Source organism: Pristis pectinata, chromosome 5 (assembly GCF_009764475.1).
Source record: "Pristis pectinata isolate sPriPec2 chromosome 5, sPriPec2.1.pri, whole genome shotgun sequence".
Taxonomy (NCBI): domain Eukaryota; kingdom Metazoa; phylum Chordata; class Chondrichthyes; order Rhinopristiformes; family Pristidae; genus Pristis; species Pristis pectinata.
This window is the reverse complement of record NC_067409.1, coordinates 111,832,608-111,845,683: the sequence shown is the minus strand read 5'-3', so window position 1 is coordinate 111,845,683 and position 13,076 is coordinate 111,832,608. Positions and strand designations below refer to the sequence as shown.

General features: G+C 43.9%; 1 protein-coding gene across 2 annotated transcripts in view; it reads left to right on the top strand.

Annotated features, from left to right (window-relative positions):
• Positions 1 to 519: 519 nt before the first annotated feature.
• Positions 520 to 13,076, top strand: part of LOC127570774 (leucine-rich repeat-containing protein 3B-like) — a 40,550-nt gene continuing 27,993 nt past the window's right edge. Inside the window, exon 1 of one of the 2 annotated variants that reach the window (XM_052016594.1) lies at positions 520 to 741. The gene's annotated coding sequence lies outside the window, so the exon portion shown is untranslated. Of the gene's footprint in view, positions 742 to 763; positions 865 to 13,076 lie in introns of those variants that run through there. The other variant, XM_052016595.1, reaches the window with a different exon arrangement.

Below are 13,076 nucleotides of genomic sequence, written 5' to 3'. Positions count from 1 at the left end.
CAGTTCAGCTTATTGGCTAACGTATTGACACCAGGTAGAAGATACAGGAGCCTGAGGGCACGTACCACCAGGCTCAAGGACAGCTTCTACCAACTGTGATAAGACTATTGAATGGTTCCCTTATACGATGAGATGGACACTGACCTCACAATCTACCTTGTTATGACCTTGCACCTCCTCTGTAGCTGTGACACTTTACTCTGTATTCTGTTATTGTTTTTACCCTGTACTACCTCAATGCACTGTGTAATGAATTGATCAGTAGGATCGGTTTGCAAGACAAGTTTTTCTCTCTACCTCGGTACAAGTGACAATAATAAACCAATACAACGTTATTGACTAACGCTCTTGGTTTGACAATTAGTCTGAAAAGCCTGTAATGTGTTGTGACTACTTTAAAGGTGGTTAATGCAGTCTGGCACATTTCACTTCGGGTGAGACTTCCTTCTTCCTGAGACGGAGGGACGACCTGATGGAGCCACTTTAAGAGCTCCACACCAATGCTGTTGGCTCGCAGTTCAGTGGCGAACCAAACCCCTCGCTCCAGACCGCAGGCTCCGGGAGATGCAAATGCGAGGTGCGCCCGTGGAGGGGGTCAGGGCTGAAATCCGCGACCACCGTGGCGAGTGGGGATCCCTGCCCCGCAGTCCAGCCGCAATCGGTGCGACGGGAGGAAAACTGAATCGAGTCCAGAGCCCGACAGAGCTGGACAGCTGCCTGCGACCTCGTCCTCTTCCTGCGGTAAGCAGAGAGAGCTGCCTGTTGCGCTTGGACCGAATGCGCTTCGGGAGAGGTGATGAGCCACAGTCGCTACTGGTTACTGAGGCACAGCCTCTCTCCACCGGCCACTGCTGATGGCCTAGGGTGAGCTTGAAGTCTGCTGCTTGCATTGTGCTGTGTCGTGAGTCCATGGTCCAAGTGTGCAGTTGGAGAGAACAAAACCAAGCCCCGCTTTTACCTGCGCTCGGGTTTACATAGGTGCCCGGCCGAGGCAAAACTGCAACGCTAGAAAGGAGATTAACATGAATATTGCTGCAATTTAATATAAAAATCACATTGTTGGTGTTGCATGTATTTGAAATACGCTATGCCATTCGCATAATTTAGTGGAAAGAATTGTAAATGGTGTAAAATAGTGTTTCTTTTAACGACCACCTCGGGTGAAGAAGCTTATGTCTGCCTGGTGACAAATTCCAACAACTCTCTAACGCAAATTTAAATAGATGGCGTGACTTTTTTTTAAATCTTAGACGGCTAATACACCTCTGCGGTGGAATTGCTGGAATGAGCGGAGAGACTATGGTTACTTCACGGGTTAGTCCCATCGATCGGCCGTTGTATTAGCTATTGATCCGCTCCCGAGCACCGGCGCTGGTGTTGCTAACCCCTGCAATGTCCAGCCATCCGCGGCGGCTCTCGGGGTGGTTTTGTGGTTGACGATCTTTCATTTCTGGTAGGAGATACTGCGTTTCACTGCTCAGCTCAGTCCTTTCTCGTTCAAATGTATATCTGTGATTTGTCACTCCCTCCCCCGGTGTCTTTGTTTACCTGCACAGCGCCAGACTAAGGGGAGAGAGAGGGGAGATGTTCTCTCATTCTGACTTGTGGACATAGTGCTGGACATTTGCAATAACTGTCTGCCCAACACTATGTTAAACAGACCCCACCGAACACTCGGCCGGTGGCACAAACCGGGACGGGTTTCGCAGCTGTCAGGTCTAGCGTGGAGTCAGCATCTGAGGAACAAGGTTGAACTCCGTCTGGGTGATTCGGTGTCGCGGGTGGAAACCACCGGGGTTCCCGTCTGCTTCCATCTGTCGACGCCTCGACCGCAGGCGACACGGAGCGGTGCTGGTGACTTCAACAGGGAACGGAGTGGAGGGGGTGAGGCGTGGGGGAATTAATATTTCAAGCCATCCCTTCATGGTCCACTGTTTAATTGATGCAGTCGCAAATAGTAGTGTGTGTAACATTTGCCAGGCGGTGCACAGGAGGGATTGGAAGCACAACACAAGATCAGTGATTAGCAGCAAACGCAGATTTCATCTCGAGTGAATCCTGAAACGGCCTCCCTCAATGTAGGAAGAAACAAGTTTGGTTTTTTTAATATATATGTTCCTCGGTACTATTATCCCTTACAATGCAAGATTAGGCAGATTTTCTACATGGTTCCCCAATTATTGAATGCCTGGACTCCATGACTTGGTGACTGGCTCCCGGTTTCTGGACATGGAGATCAAAATAAGTGGACACGCTGGAAAGCTGAAATAACAACATGCTGGCGGCCCTCAGCGGGTAGACCTGAAGCGGTAACCCCGTTTCGCTCTCCACAGACGCTGCCTGACCTGCTGAGTGTTTCCAGCACTTTATGTTTCTATTTCAGGTTCCGAGTTGGGTAGGGTTCCCCTCCCTGCTGATCCCCTCCCCGCGTAGAGCCATGGGCACTGGACATTCTGGGGTAGCTTCGTGGGTGGTGAGTGAATCTCGACAGCGGCAGTCAGTTTGACACTCCTTGCGTTTTTGCGCAGGGACGGGACCTATCAGTACAAGTACTCTGGCAGCACAGACTAACGAACGGTACGCAACAGCAGACACCCTTTCCTGAATGCACCATCCCTGCCACTGCTCTCGTTGAAACCAACTCACTGAATTCAGTGCTGGGACTGCATCTGGGACAATCTTGGCCAGTCTCTTCCTTGGCCAGATGCCTCTTCCATTGGACAGAGGAGACTTGGTACCGGGGAACTCCCTTCTCTGCAAGACGGGATAATCTACCAACAACAACAATCCCCAACACGCTGTCTTTACAGTTTATGTAATTCAAAGACAATTAACGCCACGATAATGCCCGATTGTGTCCTTACTAAAAATCTTTGTTGCTGAAGGAATTATTCGACAACCATTCAGAACAGGTCGCCTGGCAGGTTTCGTTTCCTTTTTCTCTTTTTCCAGCCAAGAATGAATTACAATGACATCCCAGCCCAGGGTCACATCGCCTAACTTGGCACAAACTCATGTTTAGAACAAGGAGCTTCCAAAAAAAAGACTTAGTACTGTGGTTACTCTCTCAGCAACTCTCTGCACCTGTTTAATTTACTTGCACTAAATATCCATAGCATATTAAAAGTCTTGCATGTTAATGTACATGTCTCATTAGTATCACATATACCCAATGTAACCAATCACATTTCATCCAATGTACATTTTGATAAGGTCTTAATTATTATGAAATTCACAGCATTGTAACTAATTCCCTGGAAGATCCCAGGGTACTGTCCCAATAGGTGCAGCTATCAATATAACATCATGCAACTAATTGAAATTAGGGAACAGCAAATGAAACCCTGAATAATTTTAATCAAATCTTTTCCTGGTGGTAGCTGCAGTGGTTGTGTGAGGAGACATAATAAACCTTGGTAGAGCAATTGATTTTACAGGGTACCATAGAACACTGTTTGTTACTGGACATATTATTCAGAGGCTAGGATAGCAACCTGGGGTGAAGTCACACTACCAAGATTCTGAATTTGATTTGAATGTGGACTTCAGGAAGGGGAAGTCAGGAGAACACACACCACTCCTCATTGAGGGGTCAGCGGTGGAAAGGGTGAGCAGCTTCGAGTTCCTGGGCGTCAACATCTCAGAGGATCTACCTTGGGCCGACACATTGGTGCAATCTACTTCATTGGGAGTTTGAAGAGATTTGGTACATCACCAAAGACTCTTGCAAATTTCTACAGATGTACAGTGGGGAGCATTCTGACTGGTTGCATCACTGCCTGGTATGGAGGCTCCAATGTACAGGATCGAAAGAGGCTGCAGAGGGTTGTAGACTCAGCCAGCTCCATCATGGGCACAACCCTCCCTGCCATAGAGGAAATCTTCAAGAGGTGGTGCCTCAAAAAGGCGACATCCATCACTAAGGACCCTCACCATCCGGGACATGCCCTCTTCTCGTTACTACCATCAGGGAAGAGGTACAGGGACCTGAAGACCCACACTCAATGATTCAGGAACAGCTTCTTCCCCTCCACCATCAGATTTCTGAACTGCCCATGAACCCATGAACACTACCTCATTATTCCTCTTCTGCACTATTTATTTATTTTTCTAACTTACAGTGATTTTATGTCTTGCACTGTACTGCTGCCGCAAAACAACAAATTTCACATCATATGTCAGTGACAATAAACCTGATTCTGATTCTGTATTTAGATTTTTATGAAACAATATATTTTGAAGTTTAAAAAAATGGTGGGAGTAGAAAGTTAACCAGCTAATCCAATTATCGTAGTCAGCATCAGGCTTTTATTGCTGTTTGAACACAGAGCTAGATTGAGCAGCCACACTGCATCTCTTGAGCATTCGGAGACTGGTCTTTGAACACCTGGAACTGTACATTTGGAAAGGAGAGACACACTTGGCACCTGATGACTATTGTTGACTGCAGGATTGTGAGAGACAAACACATTATGGTATTGGTTTATTATTGTCACCTGTACCAAGGTACAGTGTAAAACTTATCTTGCAAACCGTCCTTACAGATCAATTCATTACACAGTGCATTGAGGTAGTACAAGGTAAAACAATAACAGAATGCAGAATAAAGTGTAACAGCTGCAGAGAAAGTGCAGTGCAGGCAGACAATAAGATGCAAGGCCATAACGAGGTAGATTGTGAGGTTAAGAGTCCATCTTATCATACTAGGGGACTGTTCAATAGTCTTATAACAGCGGGATAGAAGCTGTCCTCGAGCCTGGTGGTACGTGCTTTCAGCCCGATGGGAGGGGGGAGAAGAGAGACTGTCTGGAGTGGGAGGGGTCTTTGATTATGTTGGCTGCTTTACCGAGACAGGGAGAAGTGTAGACAGAGTCCATGGAGGGGAGGCTGGTTTCAGTGATATACTGAGTTGTGTCCACAATTCTCTGCAGTTTCTTGTGGTCCCAGGCAGAGCAGTTGCCATACCAAACCATGATCCATCCGGATAGGATGATTTCTATGGTGCATCGATAAAGATTGGTGAGAGTCAAAAGGGACATGTTGAATATTTTTAGCCTCCTGAGGAACTAGAGGCGCCAGTGGGCTTTCTTGGTCATGGAGTCTATGTGATTGGACCAAGATAGACTATTGATCCACTAAACATCTATCTTGGGAACATGCTACGTTCAGCTGAACTAATTGTTTTCTAGAATGCAAAAGCAAATGATATAGATGCAGGAATTCAAAAATGAAAATTCTAGAGACACTCAGCAGGTCAGGCCGCCCCTGCGGTGAGAGGAAGAGTTAATTTTTCCACTCAGTGACCTTCCATCAAAATTGTACTGACTGGAACTACTATTTAAGAAGTAAAAGAAGCCACATTTAAATTACCTTCATGCTGTGTGAAATGCATCAATCCCGAGAAGGTTGCAGTGAACCAGGAGCATTAAAAGATTACTTTGATTGAACGACTGGTTCGCACAGTGAGGCAAACATTGCCTGCTGCTCTGGGCACTGGTGAGTGTCACGGTGTAAGCAAGCCTTTGGATGGCTGGCAACTGGGCCACTGCAGATCGTGTGTAACTTAGAGTGGTGAGGCAGTTTTGAGGAATTCTTCACTAAAACCGAAGGGAGAAGATACAAGAGATCAATAGTATGTGTGGACAGTTCACCACTGACCACAAATTCTGGTCTAATTTCACCAATGAAATGACATTGGCTTGGCCTTCCATCTAAATAGCACTTAAAGTTATTTTTGAGGACAAAGTCAGATTTTCTCCAATTCTTTATATCAGAGGAACACTTATATATAAAAAAATACAATTAGCTAAATAACAGTTTCTGCAACATGTTATAACTCTTGGTTTAGGAGAATATAAACAGGAAGAACGTAAGAGACTGTTACACATGAAATGGCTGCCAAATGTAGAGGATGTAAGAGGCAGTTGTGAAATAATGGAAAGCAACAGGGTGGAAACAGAAGTGGGCATTTGACTCGGAATGAGAAGTGATTTAGAAGAAAAGTTGTGATAAAATTTGTGGAAGAAACAGACAAATGATTCCAGCATAAAAGATAAATGTATGATTAAAGAAATGCAGATTGGCGTGCACGAGAGCAAAATCTGTGACGTGGACAAAAATTTGAGAAAATGATGCTAATTTTGGCAAAAAAAAAGCCATGAATAAGAATTGGTTAACACCAAATGAAACACCCGTATTTTTGCAATTGTATAATAGGATTGGTTATTGAACTTATAATGTGATCATGGTTTGTGGAAAGAACATGATATACATAGTCAGTCATGATAATGTTTGGAAGATGGTCTTTGTGGACTTGAAGTATCAGAAGTTAGAGTCTGGAGACTGCACTGGAACAGATTATAGACATAATAATACATGAACTTGGGTGATAGACTGATAGTAGTTTGGGTAAAAGATGATTATTAACTCAAAGAAATTTATACAATTTTTTTTGCTAATTTATGTGACTAGCAAAAAATATGCCATTGTTTCAACCTTCACTCAATGTCTTAAAACTGAATTCAAATTATTATTCATTGTCAGATGAGGAGAGATAAGTAAGAGTGTGGAACGAGCTGCCATCTGACATGGTAAATGTGGGCTCACTCATAAGTTTTAAGAATAAATTGGATGGATATATGGACGGGAGAGGTCTGGAGGGTTATGGACTGGGTGCAGGTCAATGGGACTAGTGGAATAAAGTTTCAGCACAGACTAGAAGGGCCAAATGGCCTGTTTTCTGTGCTGTAGTGTTCTATGGTTCTATCTCTATGGTTCTGTGGTCACTTTGCCATCAACTGTTGTGGCCTATATTCTGGGATTCCCTTCTTTAAAATCTCCCTGCATCTTTAGTATCTTTTTATAAGTATTTTAGTCTTCTGTTGGGTCCCCAAACCCATTTTTCACTCTTTCTTTTGTTTTTTGGCCTCCTTTCACATTCTTTGAAATATTTTCTTTATTTGGTGAATGTTCTGGAAGGTGATTGGCTTGATTCAACCTGATTCAGTCGTCCCCAACTCATAATATAGATCTGTCTGCATCACTGATTTCTTCCAAACACGTAGGGGTTTGGAACCACCAATCAGAGATTAATTTCTAGCCCAGATTGTTTTATCTTTAGCTCCTGCTGATGCCAATGGAAAGTCAAAATCAGGCAGATTGTAAGACAATTGGCCAGTATGATCCCAACTGTTTCTCACAGGGCGAGCTTTGTTAAAATTTACCTTTCTATTACGTGTTCACGGTTAATGGGTTACACTTTGGTCTCACACTTTAGTGCCATACCTGCATACTTGAGCCTAATTGGATAAAAATGCATATTTAAACCAGTAAAAAATTTCACGTCAGACGACACAGGGAAATTATGACTGGAAAAGTTACTCTTGAAGAACTACCAAAGATGTATGATAATTGATCTAGTTTGAACGGTCTGCAATATCTTTCAATTTAAAACTGAACTAATTAAGTTGCACTAAGTATATTTTAAAAATTGTTCTCATCTTCAATCTAGTTTTCTCCACAGAGCTGTTTATTACGAGAAATAAGTCTTCTAATTTTACTAGTGACATTACAGAATTATAAAATGTACAAGAGAATAATTTACTTGTGTAAACAATCATATTTAACAATTTGCTTGTCAAAACAACTGCAGAAAATCTTTATGTTGAGTTCCCATTTGACACTAGTTGAGAAGAGTCATGTTGATAGCATTTATAAGCTAGGTAACAAGCTATTTTAAAGGCATCTATACACCAGGAGTCAGTGGGTTAGGGAGAAATCCAGGGCAAATTGAAGTATTTCAATAAACCTGGACCATCAGCAGATCAGCCACCCTTACCTGGTATGGGCTGTATGCGAACCTAGACACACTATTGTGGTTGCCTCTAAACCTCAAAAGGCACAGGTGCATTAAATGCAAGCCTTTCTAGTGGTGTTCATATACTGTGAACAGAAAAAAAAATGCTAGAGACTATAATCAAGGAAGAAACAGCTAATAGTTCAGAAGTTTAATGTAATCAAAGATAGTCAACATGGTTTTATCAGAGGTAAATCATGTTTGGCAAACTTGCTAGAGTTCTTTTGAGGATGTAACCAGCAGAATTGATAGAGGGGATTCTGTAGATGTGTATTTGGATTTTCAGAAGACATTTGATAAGATGACATAAAAGGCTGGTGCACAAGGTAAGAGCTTATGGTATTAGGGGAAATGTGTGAGAATGGATTGGAGGTGGGTTTTCATATAGTTGACAAAGAATTGGAATAAGTGAGTCTTTTTCAGGCTGGAATGACGCAACTATCGGTGTGCTCCAAGGATCAGTTCTTGGCCCTCAGTTATTTACAGTTTCTATCCATCACCCAGAGGAGGAGGGAGAGAGCACGGTATCTAAGTTTGCTGAAGGTATGAAAACAGATGGGTGTGGGGGCATGTTGTGATGAGGATATTTGGATTCTGCAGTGGGATATAAGTAAGTTGAGCAAAAGCTTGGCAAATGGACTTTAATGTGGGGCAGTGTGAGGTCATGCACTTTGAAAAGAGGAATCTGAATCTTATTTAAGAAACGATACGCTGGTATTGCAAATGATCCAAAACAGATTCACCAGGCTAATTGCTGGGATGGGAGAGCAGCTAAAGAAATTAGAATTATATTCTTTAAAGTTTGGAAGAAGGAGGGGTGATCTTAGTGAAACATATAAGATAAGATCAGATAAGATCTTTACTAGTCACATGTACATCGAAACACACAGTGAAATGCACCTTTTGTATAGAGTGTTCTGGGGGCAGCCCGCAAGTGTCGCCACGCTTCCGGCGTCAACATAGGATGCCCACAACTTCCTAATCCACGTGTGTTTGGAATGTGGGAGGAAACCGGAGCATCCGGAGGAAACCCATGCAGTCATGGGGAGAACATACAGACTCCTTAAAGACAGTGGCAGGAATTGAACCCGGGTCGCTGGCGCTGTAATAGCATTACGCTAAACGCTACACTGCCATGCCTAAGATCCCAAGGAGGCATGACACAGTACACGTTGGTATGTTTCCACTAGTGGGGCAATCTTGAATAGGACAAGATTAGGGGGTGTCATTTAAAACCAAGGTGCATAGGAACTTCTTCTTGCAGAACGCGGTGAATCCTTGGAATTCCCTACTGGAAGGTTGTGGGGCCAAGGTCATTGGGATATTTAAGATCTGGGGCTGAGGCCGAGAGCCAGAGAAGATGAGGGAAGGGGCACATGATCAGAGATGTTCCCTTTGTTCTACCCATCCCTTGTCTCCCCCTCCTCTGCTCCCCAAAACTGACACAACTTCTCTCCCCCTCCCCTGCTCCCCAAAACTAACACAACTTCTCTCCCCCTCCTCTGCTCCCCAAAACTGACACAACTTCTCTCCCCCTCCTCTGCTCCCCAAAACTAACACAACTTCTCTCCCCCTCCTCTGCTCCCCAAAACTAACACAACTTCTCTCCCCCTCCTCTGCTCCCCAAAACTGACACAACTTCTCTCCCCCTCCTCTGCTCCCCAAAACTGACACAACTTCTCTCCCCCTCCTCTGCTCCCCAAAACTGACACAACTTCTCTCCCCCTCCTCTGCTCCCCAAAACTAACACAACTTCTCTCCCCCTCCTCTGCTCCCCAAAACTAACACAACTTCTCTCCCCCTCCTCTGCTCCCCAAAACTGACACAACTTCTCTCCCCCTCCTCTGCTCCCCAAAACTGACACAACTTCTCTCCCCCTCCTCTGCTCCCCAAAACTAACACAACTTCTCTCCCCCTCCTCTGCTCCCCAAAACTGACACAACTTCTCTCCCCCTCCTCTGCTCCCCAAAACTGACACAACTTCTCTTTCCCAGTTCTGATAAAGGACCCCAGGCCTGAAACTTTAACCGTTTCAACTTCAACAAACACTGCCCGGCCTGCTGAGGGTTTCCAGCATTTTCTGTTTTTATTTCAGATTTCCAGTGTCTGTGTTTTCTGTTTTTTATTATACAGGATAGATAGCAAATGCTTTCTGGTCTAGATGTACAGGGTCATAATTCATGGGTATATGTTCCCAACCGACAGGTCTAACGATGCCTGGAGTTGGATCAGAAAACATTGAAAGGCAAACGTTATTATCAATACACCTTTGAAATCTGATGCCATCCCTGTCAGTGCTGTTCCCAAAGGAATCATGTAGGGCAACATAAGAGAGACAACAGATGCTGGAAATCTGGAGCAACACACAAAACGCTGGAGGAACTCAGCGGGTCAGGCAGCATCTGCGGAGGGAGATGGACAGTCGATGTTTCGGGTCGAGACCCTTCATCAGGACTGGAGAGGAAGAGGGGGGAAGGGGTGGAGCGAGAGCTGGGGGGTGACAGGTGAATCCAGGTGAGGGGGGGGTGATAGGGAGGTGGGGGAGGGGGAGAGTGGGATTGATGCCAGAAGCTGGGAGGTGATGGGTGGAAGTGACAAAGGGCTGAAGAAGATGGAATCTGATAGGAGAGGACAGTGGACCACGGAGTAAAGAGCCGGAGGTGAGGACGGAGGAACGAGTAGGTGATGGGCAGATTGAGGGGGAGAGGGAGGGGGCGGTGGGATAAGGGAAAACAAAGGGGGGTCAGAGGGGTGTGGTTACTGGAAGTTGGAGAAATTGATGTTCATGCCTTTTATATTGGGGCAATATGTTGAGATGAGGGAGAGGTGGATGGGCAAGGTTAAATCCTTGGGTGTTCAGAGATAATTCTTCAGGGGGCAGAAGAGAAGCCATAACTGGTGATGCAACTCAACTGCATTTGGGCATCTATGAATGGAAGTTAGCAAGGGACATCTGATCAAACGGGATGATGGAGGTGAGATGTGGTGGCGGATGTTGTGGGCAACCACTTTGAATGATCAAGAAAGATCAGGAAAGGACAGACACATTTAAAGGATGTTTGTGACTAATTTCTCCTAAGAAGGCCGCACTTGCGGTGACCAGAATTGCACACAGTACTCCATTACAGAAAGGATGTGGGGGATTTGGAGAGGGTACAGAAGAGGTTCACCAGAATGCTACCTGGATTAGAGAGTATGAGCTCCAAGGAGAGGTTGGACAAACTTGGATTGTTTTCTCTGGAGCACTGGAGGCTGAGGGGGGACCTGGTAGCTGTTTATAAAATTATGAGAGGCATAGATAGGGTAGACAGAATCTTTTTCCAAGGGTAGAAATTTCAAATACAAGAGGACATGCATTTAAGGTGAGAAGGGGTAAGTTTAAAGGAGATGTGTGGGGCAAGTTCTTTTACACAGAGTGGTGGGTGCCTGGAACGGGCTGCTGGGTGGAGTGGTGAAAACAGATACGACAGTGGCCATAAAGAGGCTCCTGAATAGACACATGAATAAGCAGGGAATGGAGGGATATAAATCATGTGCTGGCAGAAGAGATTTAGATTAATTTGCCACTGTGTTTGGCACAGACATTGTGGGCTGAAGGGCCTGTTCCTGGGCTGTACTGTTGTATGTTCTAGGGCCCTGAGGTATTGAGTATGAAGGGAGATATGTGATAACCCACACAGTTGTCAACAGCATCCTCTTCTTTTAATTACTTTAGTTATTATTGAAAAGCATATTACAAGGATTTTTATTTTAGTGGAAGTTCTTGACTAGATGACTTGATTGATAAGTATCTGCATGTTACTTATGGTGAAGTCGGATATAATGACAATGTCTCAATGTGATGGCATCCCTATCCTTTAACCGTGTTGTCTGGAGTCCTGGCCTTCATGGAGACATGAATTGAACATTCAAACTTGTATTGCCAAATTGCCTATCACTGACAGCACAGCAGTACTAAAAATATCTCTGTGATAAAAAATACATAAGTTTTCTATTTCCAGTGATGATCCATCTCACACACGTACAGGCTCAGATATCCCATACAATGACATTCTCATTTGCTCCAAAGCTGCAGCAATGTTGGCACCGAGCAATTAAAGGATGGACTTGGTTGCGCCTACACGGGGGAATATTGCCATTTCTACACTGAACTTGTGCAATCCACAATATCCTTCAGTAAATCAGGTGTTAATGTGATGTGTAGTTTAGAGACTAGAAATAAAACATTGGATATATTGAGGAAAATTTCAACAAAAATTCAGTCCAGTGTATAACTTCAATATACACGGAAAGAATGTTAATTTCTCGAAACTTTTCTGTTCATTGTTCCAGAACCATAGAATGATACAGCTTTAGATTTTGTTTGACGCACTGTGCACATGCCAGCATGTTGAAAATAGTATCCAGTTAAGAACTATTTGTCATGTACAGTTTTAAAAAAAAGCCTTACTCTGATAAGTGAAAATGCCAAGTGCATCACAAGTCCTCTTGTTACTGAGCAATCATGATGTGCTTAGTCCTGTCCTCTTGTGTTGACTTTTAAAAACTTCCATGTCAGACGTAGTGAATTGTTTGTTCAAACATGCAGAAGGATTAGACATTGGTGAGTTTATGAGTCAATGTCAACAAAGGATCAACTCCGGATTGGGATAACTAGATTATCAGAACTAGAATGCACTGGTTTCTCTATGTAATTAGATAGTAACATTTAATCGACCACCCCCTGACAGTGAAACACTTGGCACACTGCAGTATTTCTGTGCTAAAGGAGGTACAATTATAGAAGCATTCCACAGGGTCTCCCTAACAACAAAATGGATGCTATACTTAGAAGAAAATAGGAGCTGTACATAATAGGGACAGAATATTCAGTCTTCTTGGCTCAGTATTTATCTATGCCCCTTTCTTCACTGGCTATTCCAAACTGAGCAATTAAATTCCTCATAAAATTACTGATGGACAATCCATCAGTACAACACAGGAGTTCAGTGAACCTCAGAGAGAACTTCATCTGTTGCAGATGGTGGTAAATGTATTTGAATTATAATGAATAATTGGGCTTTGTTGATACATTTTCTGAGTGGAAGGTGGGGCCATTAAAAGAACCAACCAAGGAGGAAACCACTCTGAGGCGAACAACATGAGAAAGGCATCTGATGCAATAATGACGTTAGAAGTGTCCCAAGCAAGAGTGTTCCTCCCAGAAGCATTGTACTCTGAA